Source organism: Chelonia mydas, chromosome 20 (genome assembly GCF_015237465.2).
Source record: "Chelonia mydas isolate rCheMyd1 chromosome 20, rCheMyd1.pri.v2, whole genome shotgun sequence".
Taxonomy (NCBI): Eukaryota; Metazoa; Chordata; order Testudines; family Cheloniidae; genus Chelonia; species Chelonia mydas.
In genome coordinates this window covers 12,585,199-12,599,606 of record NC_051260.2, presented here as the reverse complement: position 1 = coordinate 12,599,606, position 14,408 = coordinate 12,585,199, and the positions used below count along the sequence as shown (strand labels likewise).

At 49.4% G+C, this 14,408-nt stretch overlaps 1 protein-coding gene and 1 pseudogene across 1 annotated transcript in view; one reads left to right on the top strand and one right to left on the bottom strand.

Annotated features, from left to right (window-relative positions):
• LOC102930634 overlaps positions 1-416 on the bottom strand; it is a 68,831-nt pseudogene extending 68,415 nt beyond the window's left edge.
• LOC119564795 (IgGFc-binding protein-like) overlaps positions 1-14,408 on the top strand; it is an 86,284-nt gene that overhangs the window by 38,630 nt on the left and 33,246 nt on the right. The window lies entirely within an intron of this gene.

Sequence of the window (14,408 nt, the reverse complement as noted above, 5' to 3'; positions counted from 1 at the left end):
TGCCCTTGGCCCATCTCCCCGTATCCCCTCCCCACATGCTGGCTGTACCTCCCTGGGGATTCTGCATCCCCTCTGCACTCACCCAGCTGGTGGAGTGCGTTTGGGGTGGGGGCAGAATGCGGGGAGAAGTACCTGGCTCAGCGTAGCTGACCCTAGGTGCAAACTGCAAGTACTGTATTGAAAACCTCAGGCATTTTCTGATACACCTCAGGGCACTGGCTGGGCTGGATTAAAATTCCTGGGGCAGGGGGCAGTGCTGTTCTGTATCTGTTTTAAATGCACTGTATAATCTTCTATCCCACAGCAGCTGAGAGCCGGATGGCCCCTTCACCTATAGATCCTGTCCTCCCGTTCTGAGTCTTCATCTCTGGAGACCGGAGCACAGTGACCAGCATGGCCTGTTTCACGGCCTGCATCAGGAGCGTTACAGCCGATGCCACCTCTCCCTCGCTGGCACCGGCCCCGGAGGGAGCTGCTGTTCGGGAGGGAGTCGAAAGGGTGAGTTGCTTCCTAGCGATGGGGAAAGACACACCCTGTGAGTGAGGAATCTGGGGGCTCCAGTGCCACATCCCGTGTGGGGACAGTGACATTGCTTGGGACACTGGGGGTCAGACTGTTTTTCCCCAGCTGGGGTGCTGCACGCAGATGTACACTCACCACTAGAGCGTGCATGCACACACACATCCCCAGTGGAAAGCATAGATATTTTCTGAAGAGTATCTATCTACACATCTTCCTGCTGTGAGACCCCTACATGAACTAAGGGGTGACTGGGCTCTGGGGCACACCCAGGGCAGACCCTCTCACCTGTAATGGTAACGCCACACTCCCATCTCGTCCATCCTCCCCGTGGAAGGAAAAGGCCGGGGTAGGGATCGTCGAATCGTAGAAGTCAATGAATGGCAATGCAGGTGGTGTCGGAGAGAAGGCTTTGGATTCTTTGACCATGGGATGGTGTTCCAAGAAGGAGGAGTGCTAGGCAGAAATGGGCTCCACCTAACAAAGAGAGGGAAGAGCATCTTCACGAGCAGGCTGGCTAACCTATTGAGGAGGGCTTTAAACTAGGTTCACTGGGGGAAGGAGACCAAAGCCCTGAGGTAGGTGGGGAAGCGGGATACTGGGAGGAAGCACGAGCAGGAGTGTGTGAGAGGGGAGGGCTCCTGCCTCATACTGAGAATGAGGGGCGATCAGTGGGTTATCTCAAGTGCCTATATACAAATGCACAAAGCCTGGGAAACAAGCAGGGAGAACTGGAGGTCCTGGCAAAGTCAAGGAATTATGATGTGATTGGAATAACAGAGACTTGGTGGGATAATTCGCATGACTGGAGTACTGTCATGGATGGGTATAAACTGTTCAGGAAGGACAGGGAAGCCAGAAAAGGTGGGGGAATTGCACTGTCTGTAAGGGAGCAGTATGACTGCTCAAAGCTCAAGTATGAAACTGCAGAAAAACCTGAGAGTCTCTGGAGTAAGTTTAGTAGCGTGAGCATCAAGGGTGATGTCGTGGTGGGAGTCTGCTGTAGACCACCAGACCAGGGGGATGACAACTCGCAGAAGCTAGTAGATCGCACGCCCTGGTTCTCATGGGCGACTTCAATCATCCTGATATCTGCTGGGAGAGCAATACAGTGGAGCACAGACAATCCAGGAAGTTTTTGGAAAACATAGGGGACAATTTCCTGCTGCAAGTGCTGGAGGAACCAACTAGGGGTGGAGATCTTCTTGACCTGCTGCTCACAAACCGGGAAGAATTAGTAGGAGAAGCAAAAGTGGATGGGAACCTGGGAGGCAGTGACCATGAGATGGTCAAGTTCAGGATCCTGACACAAGGAAGAAAGGAAAGCAGCAGAATACGGACCCTGGACTTCAGAAAAGCAGACTTTGACTCCCTCCGGGAACTGATGGGCAGGATCCCCTGGGAGAATAACATGAGGGGGAAAGGAGTCCAGGAGAGCTGGCTGTATTTTAAAGAATCCTTATTGTGATTACTGGGACAAACCATCCCGATGTGTAGAAAGAATAGTGAATATGGCAGGCGACTATCTTGGCTTAACAGTGTAATCCTTGCTGATCTTAAACACAATATAGAGGCTTACAAGAAGTGGAAGACTGGACAAATGACAAGGGATGAGTATAAAAATATTGCTCGGGCATGTAGGAGTGAAATCAGGAAGGCTAAATCACACCTGGAGTTGCAGCTAGCGAGAGATGTTAAGAGTAACAAGAAGGGTTTCTTCAGGTATGTTAGCAACAAGAAGAAAGCCAAGGAAAGTGTGGGCTCCTTACTGAATGAGGGAGGCAACTAGTGACAGAGGATGTGGAAAAAGCTAATGTACTCAGTGCTTTTTTTGCCTCTGTCTTCACGAACAAGGTCAGCTCCCAGACTACTGCCCTGGGCAGCACAGCATGGGATGGAGGTGGCCAGCCCTCTGTGAAGAAAGAAGTGGTTCAGGACTATTTAGAAAAGCTGGAAGTGCACAAGTCCATGGGGCCGGATGCGTTGCATCTGAGAGTGCTAAAGGAATTGGTGGATGTTGGAGGTTGGATATTAGGAAAAACCTTTTCACTAGGAGGGTGGTGAAGCACTGGAATGCGTTAGCTAGGGAGGTGGTGGAATCCCCTTCCTGAGAAGTTTTTAAGGTCAGGCTTGACAAAGCCCTGGCTGGGATGATTTAGTTGGGGATTGGTCCTGCTCTGGGCAGGGGGTGGGCTAGATGACCTCCAGAGATCCCTTCCAACGCTGATATTCTATGATTCTATGATCTCCGCATGTGGATATCAAAATCTCTACAGTTGAATTCATAAAAGAGTAAACTCCACAGCTGCTGCTGCTCATCTCTCCCTGCAGAGAGACCCAGGGCAAAGGGTGATTTCTGCAGGCACTGGAGGGCAGTGCAGAACTGAGGCAGGTGTCTCCTCATTGCCATTTGGCATAGACACATGGAGAGGCCTGATCCTGCCAACCCTTACCATAGGCATAGAGCTTTTCAGGATTGGGCCCCAGCTATGAAAGGTATGAACAAAAAGGCAAGATTGGTGATTTGGCGTCACTGGAAGGGCAGAGTTAAGGTTGTTGGTGCCTGAACTGTGCATTTCTGGCCTTTCTGATAAGTAGGTTTCCTTTCAGTTTAGTCGGGTCTGGCCCATGCTGAAGGACAATGGCTTTGGGGGTAAGGCACAGGACTGGTACTCAGGAGATCTGGGTTCAGCTCCTGGCTCTGATGTTGATTCTGGGTCCTCCTGGGCAGATCCCATAATCCCTCTGCACCTCAGTTTCCTCTTAAGCAAAGCATGAATAATCATCCTTCCTCTATTTGGTTTGCAAGCGCTTGAGGACAAGACGTGTCTGTGACTTGCTCTTTGGAAGGGCCTAGCACAATGGGGAGCTGATCTTGGCTGGTGCTTCTAGGCACTACCGTAATACAAACACCAAAGCTTTTAGTCTCGACGTTTCTGTAGTGTTGGCAGAAACACTGAACAAAACACCCAACAAATGAATGATCAGTTCAAAGGTACCTGCAGAGAGAAGTTCCTGCACCTCTCTAGGACTCCCGCAAACTCAGGGCTGCGGTTAAAGATGGGCACTTGGAGCAATGGAAAGAGAGGCGTAGATATTAGAGCTTTTACATCAGATCACACTGGGGGAAAAATCCCCTTATCTTCCCAACCCCGAAGGCTGCCCTCTGTCTGCCTGCCAGTCCTGTGCTGCTGATAGTCTAGTAAGTGCCTGCTGCAAAACTCCTCTCCCTTCCTCCCCCTCTCACCCTTCCTTTCTCTCCCTCCATTTACACTCCCCTGTCTCCCTTTCCCTGCTCCTGTTCCTTTGATCCCTCACATGAGCCTGGGCTTCTGCCTCCCTTCAGCTGATCAGAGTGTTTCACAGGGTGACGGAAGGAATTTAAGGCATATCCCCTACAAACACAGGGGAGCTGGTGGCCTTGAGCCTGTGCCTCAGCGCTAGAGAGCACCCTGTCTGGGAGGGTGGGAGAAACTAATTCTTACCCCATCCTCCTACCACACCTGCAAGCCAGCTTCATAGATCTCTTGATGGGTTTCCATCTACCGCACAGACAGACCTGCTGGATACAGACACCTCTGCTCGCTGGGGGAGAACTCACCTTTACATGTGGTTTTGTTCTGTACGCAGGTCCCGACCCTGGTGGAAGGGATGCGACCAGTTGGGCACTCACACCAGTGACCCCCCAATGGTGTTGATGCATCAGGCTCCCGGCCCGCAGATGGCTGGAGATCTGCTGCATTCATTAAAATCTGGGAAGGGAAATGAGAGACGCCCCACTGAGAAGCTGTTTTGAATCACTGACCAAGGAGATCTTATGAGCAGTCTTTTGATCCCAGACTTTCAGCACCACAGTGCAGGCCTCAACCATGCAAGTTAAAGGAGTAGTTTCAATAGCTGGCAGCAGCAGCAGGTTGTTATCCTCCTGGTGGACAGACGCAAGATGGGGACATCGGCCAATTCTGCAAGATGGGCTCACAGCCTGGTTACTCTCCATCCCAGGACTTTGCTATCAGGCTACCTACAAATTGCCTAGTGGACTCTGGTATCTCTCCTCACTTCGAGGACACGAGTGGTGGGGATCATTGTTAAATGGTCTCACCTGTCCTATCTATGCAGAGTTTGAAAACATCCTTGTGATTCTGCCCAAATCCCGAGTGACATTTACAAGTGTCATTCCCAGGAGTGCTGATGCATCTCCCATGCGGTTCACAGAGGGTGGCATTTTGTTGACACTTATCCCTTTTCTCATTGCAGATATTGACAAAACTGTCAGTGAGACCTTGGGCCCAATTCAGTGACAATGGAAAGGCGGGAGCAGAGCAGAGCTGGTCCCAAAATGGGGTTATTCCTACAGAATTTGTCAACAAAATCAAACAAAAAAGTTAACCAAGGGCAGCCAGGCAGCAGGGAGGGATGGCGGGGACCTCACCCTGGCAGGTGTTCTCACTCACATGCGTGAAATTCCCTTTCATGGGATCAGGCTTTTATCCATTTACAGAGGTGCAGTGGGAACTTCCAGTGACATTGTGGCACTTTGGGAATGGTCTGCACACGAGGGGACCCCGGTCATTTCCAAGTGTAAGCGGGGGGAATAGTCCCGCTATTGTGGGGAACTTTCCCGGCTTCTGCACTACCCCGGTGAAGTGGGCTAGCAAAAGGATCTGAGTCCTCCCTCCCACTTCCTTTACCCAGTGGCCTTCCTGCCCTCGAGGGCTCCCCTTCCACTGTCCTGTCTGGCAGAGTCCTCGTAACCCCAACAAGGCTGGGCCCAGGATTCCTGGGGGCTCGACCCCCAACCCTGCTGTGGTCACCTAGGACAGGGGCTAGGATGTCCCCACTCCGGGGTACTCTCTCTGCACTGGGCACTTCTCTGACCCACTGACCATTACATACAAGTTACAAGTTATTTAATCAACAATTAATTTTAAAAAGAATAAGGAAAACTTTGAAAGGATCTGCCTTGGGTACAGCATCTCTACCGACCAATACATGGTATAGCTGAGGCCGCAGCTCAGTGGACCCTTAGCTGAGGTGGCGGCTGAAGTGCCTAAAGAACACATGAACAAGTATGAACTGTTTAAATCCAAGGCGAGAGTCAGAATGGGGCTAACACCCGAGCATTCTTGTCAGAGGTTCAGAGCCCTAAGGTGGAAACCAGACGTGTAATTTACCCGACATGCCTACCACATTGTGAAACATTGGGATGCCTGGATATCAGGAGCAAGTGTTGAATCTCCAGTAATTTTGCCCTTCCTAATGCAAATGGAACAATTCTGAGAGGGTGTTCCTGAGGAAATAGAAAGATACATCCTAGATAGGAAGGCCAAAACTGTAATCGAGGCAGGAGAGATTGGAGCCAGATGGGTGGCGGTGGCAGAGAAGAAGAAAACGGGTCGCAGTTGGAGCGGAGACCAGAAGGGACAACCCCAGACCACACCCTATTACTGGGGGCCGCCCAAGGCCCCACCTACCTCCCAAAGAACCCTCCAGACACCTTATCGTCCCACCACCCTGTTCTCCAGCAACCCGCCTCGCCCCAGTGACCCATCAGCTGGATGATATTTTAAATGTAACGAGCTGGAGCATATAAAGGCCAACTGCTCCAAGAACCCCAACAGATTACAGTTCATTGCATCAGAATCACACCAGAGATCCGCAGGCCCAGATACCTCCCAGATACCCTTGGAGCGGAGGGAAACTGTGAGTGTGGGCGGGAAGAAGGTCACCGTGTGGAGGGACACCGGAGCACAAGTCTCAGCTATCCATGTGTAACCCTTCTGCCCGTCAGAGTTGGCAGCAACAAGGGCCGGGTTCAATATCTAGGGGATCCATCCCAATAACACAATGCAAACCGGCTCGAGCCCCCACCCAGTGACCTGGGACAAATATATACCACCCCCGCTGGGCGCCTCCAAGAGGCAATACTTCCCCTCTCGCAAGCACCTAGTCTGAGTGTAGCAAAAAGCCTTTTAATAACAGAGAGAAACAATGTGGCATTATGTTGGGGAAACACCAACAACACGATTCATAACAGAACCCATGAGCAAAAAACCCACCCCAGGCAAATTGGGGCATGCCCTTTCCCTTTTGTTCTTGAGTCCAGCAACCCCAAATCACCCAAAGTCCCAAAAGTCCAATGACCCAAAAGTCTCTGTCCCTGGTCAGGGCAGACCCAGAGTTCAAAAGTTTATTTACAGAGCTTTACCTCCCAACCTGGGTGGAGATGGGGGCGGAGGTAAGAGGCACCTTACATGATCTGAAGCTGGCCGCCCCACAGCTCCATAGGCCTTCGCTCCGCTCCGCCAGCCACCCCACAAACTGCTTCGCTCAGCTCCGTGGCCCACATGCAGCTCCCGCCATCGCACGAACTGCTCCGCGTCCCACAAGCAGCTCCCACCGTCCTATGAACTGCTCTACCAGCCTGTCCACAAGGCACTCCAGCCATCCCGCAAACTGCTCCACAATATATCTTCAGGCTCCCCCACTACTTAACACAATACTCAGTGATTTCAGCTCTTAGGTGAATTCAGCTTGTAGTAGGGGAGCCTTAGTGCTGGTGCACTATTAGTCCCAAGTGAGCTCAACAGCCTGTAACTAGACTTCTAACGAAATCAAAATTAGCTCTGACATTCCACAGAGGAGAGAGAAGAAAGTGCAATTAGCATGTAAGGCCCTCACCAAGGGGCCCATACCCCCAAGCATTAATACTTGTCCCCAGCCTCTCTCCATTCACAGAGTTTTAGAACCCATGACCCTTGCCTAGAGAGTGCTACTTAGTTGATGGTGAGTCCCTCCATCATAACAAAAGGCCAAGTACAGTTCCAAGCACATTTCCCATAATCAGGGTAATAACAATTTATTCTTCCTGCCCCAATAACAGAGACACTGGGGATCCCACAGCAGCCAAAGTGACCATCTGGGAAGCTATGGCCTCATTCTAGGCGGGGTGGGTGTGCCTATGCAAATGAGATCGGCCCCTTAAGTTCTTTTCCACAACTTGCCACACCTCACCACCAGATGTCAGGGTGGAGCTCATCCTGACACTGCTTACACGTGCTTCCTTAGTGGTCCCCAATTTAATCAACCCAGAGATCCAAGTGACGATTCAACCCTTCAAGTCCAACTCTTTCAATTTGCCTACAGCCAAGTTGCCTGTCCAGTACCAGGGCTGGTCAGGAACGTGGACTTTTGCAGTCTATGATGATTATCCCATCCCCATGCTGTTGGGGGAAGACTTGGCCGATCATGTGAAGCGGGTCAAGAGGGTGGGAATGGTCACCCGCAGCCAGGCTAAACAAGCCGTGAGGCCTAGCTCTGTTCCGGAAACTTCTATCAGGACCCGGTCAGAGGCGATGGACCCCGACCCCAGGCCAATGTCTGCAACAGCAGTAGTGGATCCAGTCCCAGAGACCCAGACGGAACCAGTCCCAGAACTGGAACCAGCGGAACAACCAGCACCAGACCCATTGCCAGCACTGAATCCAGTACTTGCAACCTCAACACCAGAGGGCCCCACCGAACCTGAACCGGCAGCAGCCCATAACCCTACACAAGAGGCTCAGCCGGAGCCTGAACCCCAACATAGTGTCCCAGCGGAGAGCAGTTCACAGTCAACGGAAACAGCCCCATCCCCTACATCGCTTCCAGAGGGACCAAGCATAGGTCCACAATCCAATGAGGAACTGATGTCTCCAGCATCAAGGGAACAGTTCCAGATCGAACAGGAAGCAGATGAAAGCCTCCAGAGAGCTTGGACGGCGGCACGGAGCAACCCACCGCCTCTCAGCTCTTCTAATCGATCCAGGTTTGTTGTAGAAAAAGGACTTTTATACAAGGAAACTCTTTCTGGTGGACACCAGGAAGACTGGCATCCTCAGAAACAGTTGATAGTTCCAACTAAATACCAGGCCAAGCTCTTGAGCTTAGCCCACGATCATCCTAGTAGCCATGGTGGGGTGAACAGGACCAAAGACCATTTGGGGGGGTCATTCAATGGGGGGGAATGGGCAAGGATGTTTCTACCTATGTCCGGTCTTGAGAAGTATGCCAAAGAGTGGGAAAACCCCAAGACCAGGTCAAAGCCCCTCTCCAGCCACTCCCCATCATTGAAGTTCCATTTCAGTGAGTAGCTGTGGATATTCTGGGTCCTTTTCTGAAAAAGACACCCAGAGGAAAGCAGTACATACTGACTTTCATGGATTTTGCCACCCAGTGGCTGGAAGCAGTAGCTCTAAGCAACACCAGGGCTAAAAGTGTGTGTCAGGCACTAGCTGACATTTTTCCCAGGGTAGGTTGGCCCTCCGACATCCTCACAGATGCGGGGACTAATTTCCTGGCAGGAACTATGGAAAGCCTTTGGGAAGCTCATGGGGTAAATCACTTGGTTGCCACTCCTTACCACCATCAAACAAATGGCATGGTGGAGAAGTTTAATGGAAGTTTGGGGGCCATGATACATAAATTCGTAAATGAGCACTCCAATGATTGGGACCTAGTGTTGCAGCAGTTGCTCTTTGCCTACAGAGCTGTACCACATCCCAGTTTAGGGTTTTCACCATTTGAACTTGTATTTGGCCGTGAGGTTAAGGCGCCATTACAGTTGGTGAAGCAGCAATGGGAGGGATTTACACCTTCTCCAGGAACTAACATTCTGGACCTTGTAACCAACCTACAAAACACTCTCTGAACCTCTTTAGCCCTTGCTAAAGAAAACTTACAGCATGCTCAAAAAGAGCAAAAAGCCTGGTATGATAAACATGCCAGAGAGTGTTCCTTCAAAGTAGGGGACCAGGTCATGGTCTTAAAAGCGCTCCAGGCCCATAAAATGGAAGCATCGTGGGAAGGGCCATTCACGGTCCAGGAGAGCCTGGAAGCTGTTAATTATCTCATAACATTCCCCACCTCCAACCAAAAGCCTAAGATGTACCATATTAATTCTCTAAAGCCCTTTTATTCCAGAGAATTAAAGGTTTGTCAGTTTACAGCCCAGGGAGGAGACGACGCTGAGTGGCCTGAAGGTGTCTACTATGAAGGGAAAAGTGCTGGTGGTGTGGAAGAGGTGAACCTCTCCATGACCTTTGGGCGTATGCAGTGACAGCAGATCAAGGAGCTGTGCACTAGCTATGCGCCGATGTTCTCAGCCACCCCAGAACTGACTGAACGGGCATACCACTCCATTGACACAGGTAATGTTCACCCAATTAAAGTCCAACCTTACTGGGTGTCTCCTCAAGCTAAAACTGCTATAGACCGGGAGATCCAGGATATGTTACAGATGGGTGTAATCCGCCCCTCTGGAAGTGCATGGGCATCTTCAGTGGTTCTAGTTCCCAAACCAGATGGGGAGATACGTTTTTGCGTGGACTACCGTAAGCTAAATGCTGTAACTCGCCCAGACAACTATCCAATGCCATGCACAGATGAACTATTAGAGAAACTGGGACGGGCCCAGTTCATCTCTACCTTGGACTTAACCAAGGGGTACTGGCAGGTACCGCTAGATGAATCCGCCAAGGAAAGGTCAGCCTTCACCACACATGTTGGGCTGTATGAATTTAATGTAGTCCCTTTTGGGCTGCGAAATGCACCCGCCACCTTCCAAAGACTTGTAGATGGTCTCCTAGCGGGATAAGGAGAATATGCAGTCGCCTACCTTGACGATGTGGCCATATTTTCGGATTCCTGGGCAGAACACCTGGAACATCTACAAAAAGTCTTTGAGCGTATAAGGGAGGCAGGACTAACTGTTAAGGCTAAGAAGTGTCAAATAGGCCTAAACAGAGTGACTTACCTTGGACACCAGGTGGGTCAAGGAACTATCAGCCCCTTACAGGCCAAAGTGGATGCTATCCAAAAGTGGCGTGTCCCAAAGTCAAAGAAACAGGTTCAATCCTTCTTAGGCTTGGCCGGTTATTACAGATGATTTGTACTGCAATACAGCCAAATCGCCGCCCCACTGACAGACCTAACCAAAAAGCAACAGCCAAATGCCGTTCAGTGGACCGAAGAGTGTCAGAAGGCCTTTAACCAGCTTAAAGCGACACTCGTGTCTGACCTTGTACTAAGGGCCCCAGACTTCGACAAACTGTTCCTAGTAACCACAGATGTGTCCTAGCGTGGTGTGGGAGCAGTTTTAATGCAGAAAGGACCTGATCAAGAATTCCACCCTGTAGTGTTTCTCAGCAAAAAACTGTCTGAGAGGGAAAGCAACTGGTCAGTCAGTGAAAAAGAATGTTACACCATTGTCTATGCTCTGGAAAAGCTACGCCCATACGTTTGGGGACGGCGTTTCCACCTGCAAACCGACCATGCTGCGCTACAGTGGCTTCATACCGCCATGGGAAATAACAAAAAACTTATTCGGTGGAGTTTAGCTCTCCAAGATTTTGATTTCGACATCCAACACATCTCAGGAGCCTCTAACAAAGTGGCTGATGTACTCTCCCGTGAAAGTTTCCCAGAATCAACTGGTTAAAATCGTCCTTGAGATGTGGAAAATATTGTTAGTCTTTATGTACTTGGTCGTATATTTAGAGGTGCATGTGTCTTATTAACTCTGTTTTTTCCTAGAGCTCCAGGAAGAAATCCCAGGCAGCGTTTCACCCTAGCTGAGATTTGGGGGGCGTGTCATAAATATAAAGGGAAGGGTAAACCCCTTTAAAATCCCTCCTGGCCAGAGGAAAAAATCCTCTCACCTGTAAAGGGTTAAGAGGCTAAAGGTAACCTCGCTGGCACCTGACCAAAATGACCAATGAGGAGACAAGATACTTTCAAAAGCTGGGAGGAAAGGAGAGAAACAAAGGGTCTGTGTCTGACTGTGTGATGCTTTTGCCAGGGACAGAACAGGAATGGAGTCTTAGAACTTAGTAAGTATTCCAGCTAGGTATGTGTTAGATTATGATTTCTTTAAATGGCTGAGAAAATAGCTGTGCTGAATAGAATGAATATTCCTGTCTGCATGTCTTTTTTGTAACTTAAGGTTTTGCCTAGAGGGATTCTCTATGTTTTGAATCTAATTACCCTGTAAGGTATCTACCATCCTGATTTTACAGAGGTGATTCCTTTTTCCTTCTATTAAAAGTCTTCTTGTAAGAAAACTGAATGCTTTTTTATTGTTCTAAGCTCCAAGGGTTTGGGTCTGTGGTCACCGATGCAAATTGGTGAGGATTTTTACCAAAGCTTCCCCAGGAAGTGGGGTGCAAGGGTTGGGAGGATTTTGGGGGGAAAGACGTGTCCAAACTCCGTTTTTTCAGGAACCCAGATAAAGTTTGGTGGTGGCAGTGGAAGTCCAGGGGCAAAGGGTAAAATAGTTTGTACCTTGGGGAAGTTTTAACCTAAGCTGGTAAAAGTAAGCTTAGGAGGTTTTCATGCAGGTCCCCACATCTGTACCCTAGAGTTCAGAGTGGGGAAGGAACCTTGACAGCTGGAGACAGTGAAACCAGCTGGGAATCCAGGGGAGGTGGAGCCAGTGCAGAGGGTTTGCACAGGAGGCAGGATGCCTGGGGGGACACGGCTTTGGGATTCAGGATCCTGGGCTCTCGGGCAGGTGTCAGCCTCTTTCTGCTGCTGCAGTTGAAGGGAGGGGGATTGCAGGGTGTGATGGGATGAAATCCATGTTGATGAGTGACCCCGGTTGGAGCAGAGATCTCTCCAGTCTATCATGAGCCAACCCCTCAGGTCAGGCGTTTCTGTGGGGCTGGAGACAAGGGATGGGGACCTGAGGGGCTCTTTCTTTGCCCCATCACCTGGGATGGTGTCTGCTATCATCAGGCGCTAATGGACACAGCATCACATTGGGCCCCATTCTTCTCTCACTGTTGATCTCAGCCAGGTCAATGGAAAGCAGAAGTGTCATGGCCTCACTCTCCCGAAAGCTCCTGAATCAAAAGCGTTGTGAAGTGATGCAAGAATAGTCACATCTGTTTTTTGCTATACTTGCTCAAGGCTAGCCCTACCCTGAGAGGGGCCAATCACCTCCAGGAGGCACTGGTGAGCAACCTCAATTCCTTCTGAGTGAAGGGAACTCCGCGTTTCCCAGGGGACACTCAGAACCTCACAAACTCTCTAGCAAACACATGGAACTTGGAGTTTGGAGGAGGCTCATAGACTTTAAGGTCAGAAGGGACCATTATGATCATCTAATCTGACGACCTGCACAACGCAGACCACAGAATCTCACCCACTCACTCCTGTAACAAATTCCTGACCTACGTTTGAGCTATTGAAGTCTTCAAATCGTGGTTTAAAGACTTCAAGGTGCAGAGAATCCTCTAGCAAGTGACCTGTACCCCACACTGCAGAGGAAGGCAAAAACCCCCCAGGGCCTCTGCCAATCTGCCCTGGAGGAAAATTCCTTCCCGACCCCAAATATGGCTAAACCCTGAGCATGTGGGCAAGACTCAGCAGCCAGACACCCAGGAAAGAATTCTCTGTAGTAACTCGGATCCCACCCTATCCAGTGTCCCATCACAGGCCATTGCGCATATTTACTGCTAATGGTCAAAGATCAATGAATCGACATATTAGGCTACCCCATCCTACCATCCCCTCCATAAATTTATCAAGCTTAGTCTTGAAGCCAGATATGTCTTTTGCCTCCACTGCTCCCCTTGGAAGGCTAGTCCAGAACTTCACTCCTCAGATGGTTAGAAACCTTCATCTAATTTCAAGTCTAAACTTCCTGATGGCCAGTTTATACCCGTTTATTCTTGTGTCCACATTGGTACTGAGCTTAAATAATTCCTCTCCCTCCCTGATATTTATCCCGCTGATAGATTTATAGAGAGCAATCATATCTCCCCTCAACCTTCTTTTGGTCAGGCTAAACAAGCCAAGCTCTTTGTGTCTCCTTTCATAAGACAGGTTTTCCATTCCTCGGATCATCTTAGTAGCCCTTCTCTGTACCTGTTCCAGTTTGAATTCATCCTTCTTAAACATGGGAGACCAGAACTGCACACAATATTCCAGATGAGGCCTCACCAGTGCCTTGTATAACGGTACTAACACCTCCTTATCTCTACTGGAAATACCTCAACTGATACATCCCAGGACCTCATTAGCTTTTTTCATGGCCACATCACATTGGCGGCTCATAGTCATCCTGTGGTCAACCAATACTCCGAGGTTCTTCTCCTCCTCTGTTACTTCCAAGTGATGCATCCCCAGTTTAGAACAAAAATTCTTGTTATTAATCTCTAAATGCATGACCTTGCATTTTTCACTATTAAATTTCATCCTATTACTATTACTCCAGTTTACAAGGTCATCCAGATCTTCCTGTAGGATATCCCAGTCCCTCTGTGTATTGGCAATACCTCCCAGCTTCGTGTCATCCGCAAACTTTATTAGCACATTCCCACTTCTTGTGCCAAGGTCAGTAATAAAAAGATTAAATAAGATTGGTCCCCAAACCGATCCCTGAGGAACTCCACTAGTAACTTCCTTCCAGCCTGACAGTTCACATTTCAGGTTGACCCGTTGTAGTCTCCCCTTTAACCAGTTCCTTATCCACTTTTCAAAATTTTCATATTGATCCCCATCTTTTCCAGTTTAGCTAATAATTCTCCATGTGGAACCGTATCAAATGCCTTACTGAAATTGAGGTGAATTAGATCCACTGCGTTTCCTTTTTCTAACAAATCTGTTACCTTCTCAAAGGAGGAGATCAGGTTGGTTTGGCACGATCTACCTTTTGTAAAACCATGTTGTATTTTGTCCTAATTACCATTGACCTCAATGTCCTTAACTACTTTCTCCTTCCAGGCACCTGGAAGTCAGTCTGTGCGCACATGGCTGGAATTCTAGCTGTGGTGGTCACACATCTGAAATAGTTGTCTTGATAAAAAAAGCAGTTTAGTTTTACAAGCATGGAATCCTCTCCTGTTATT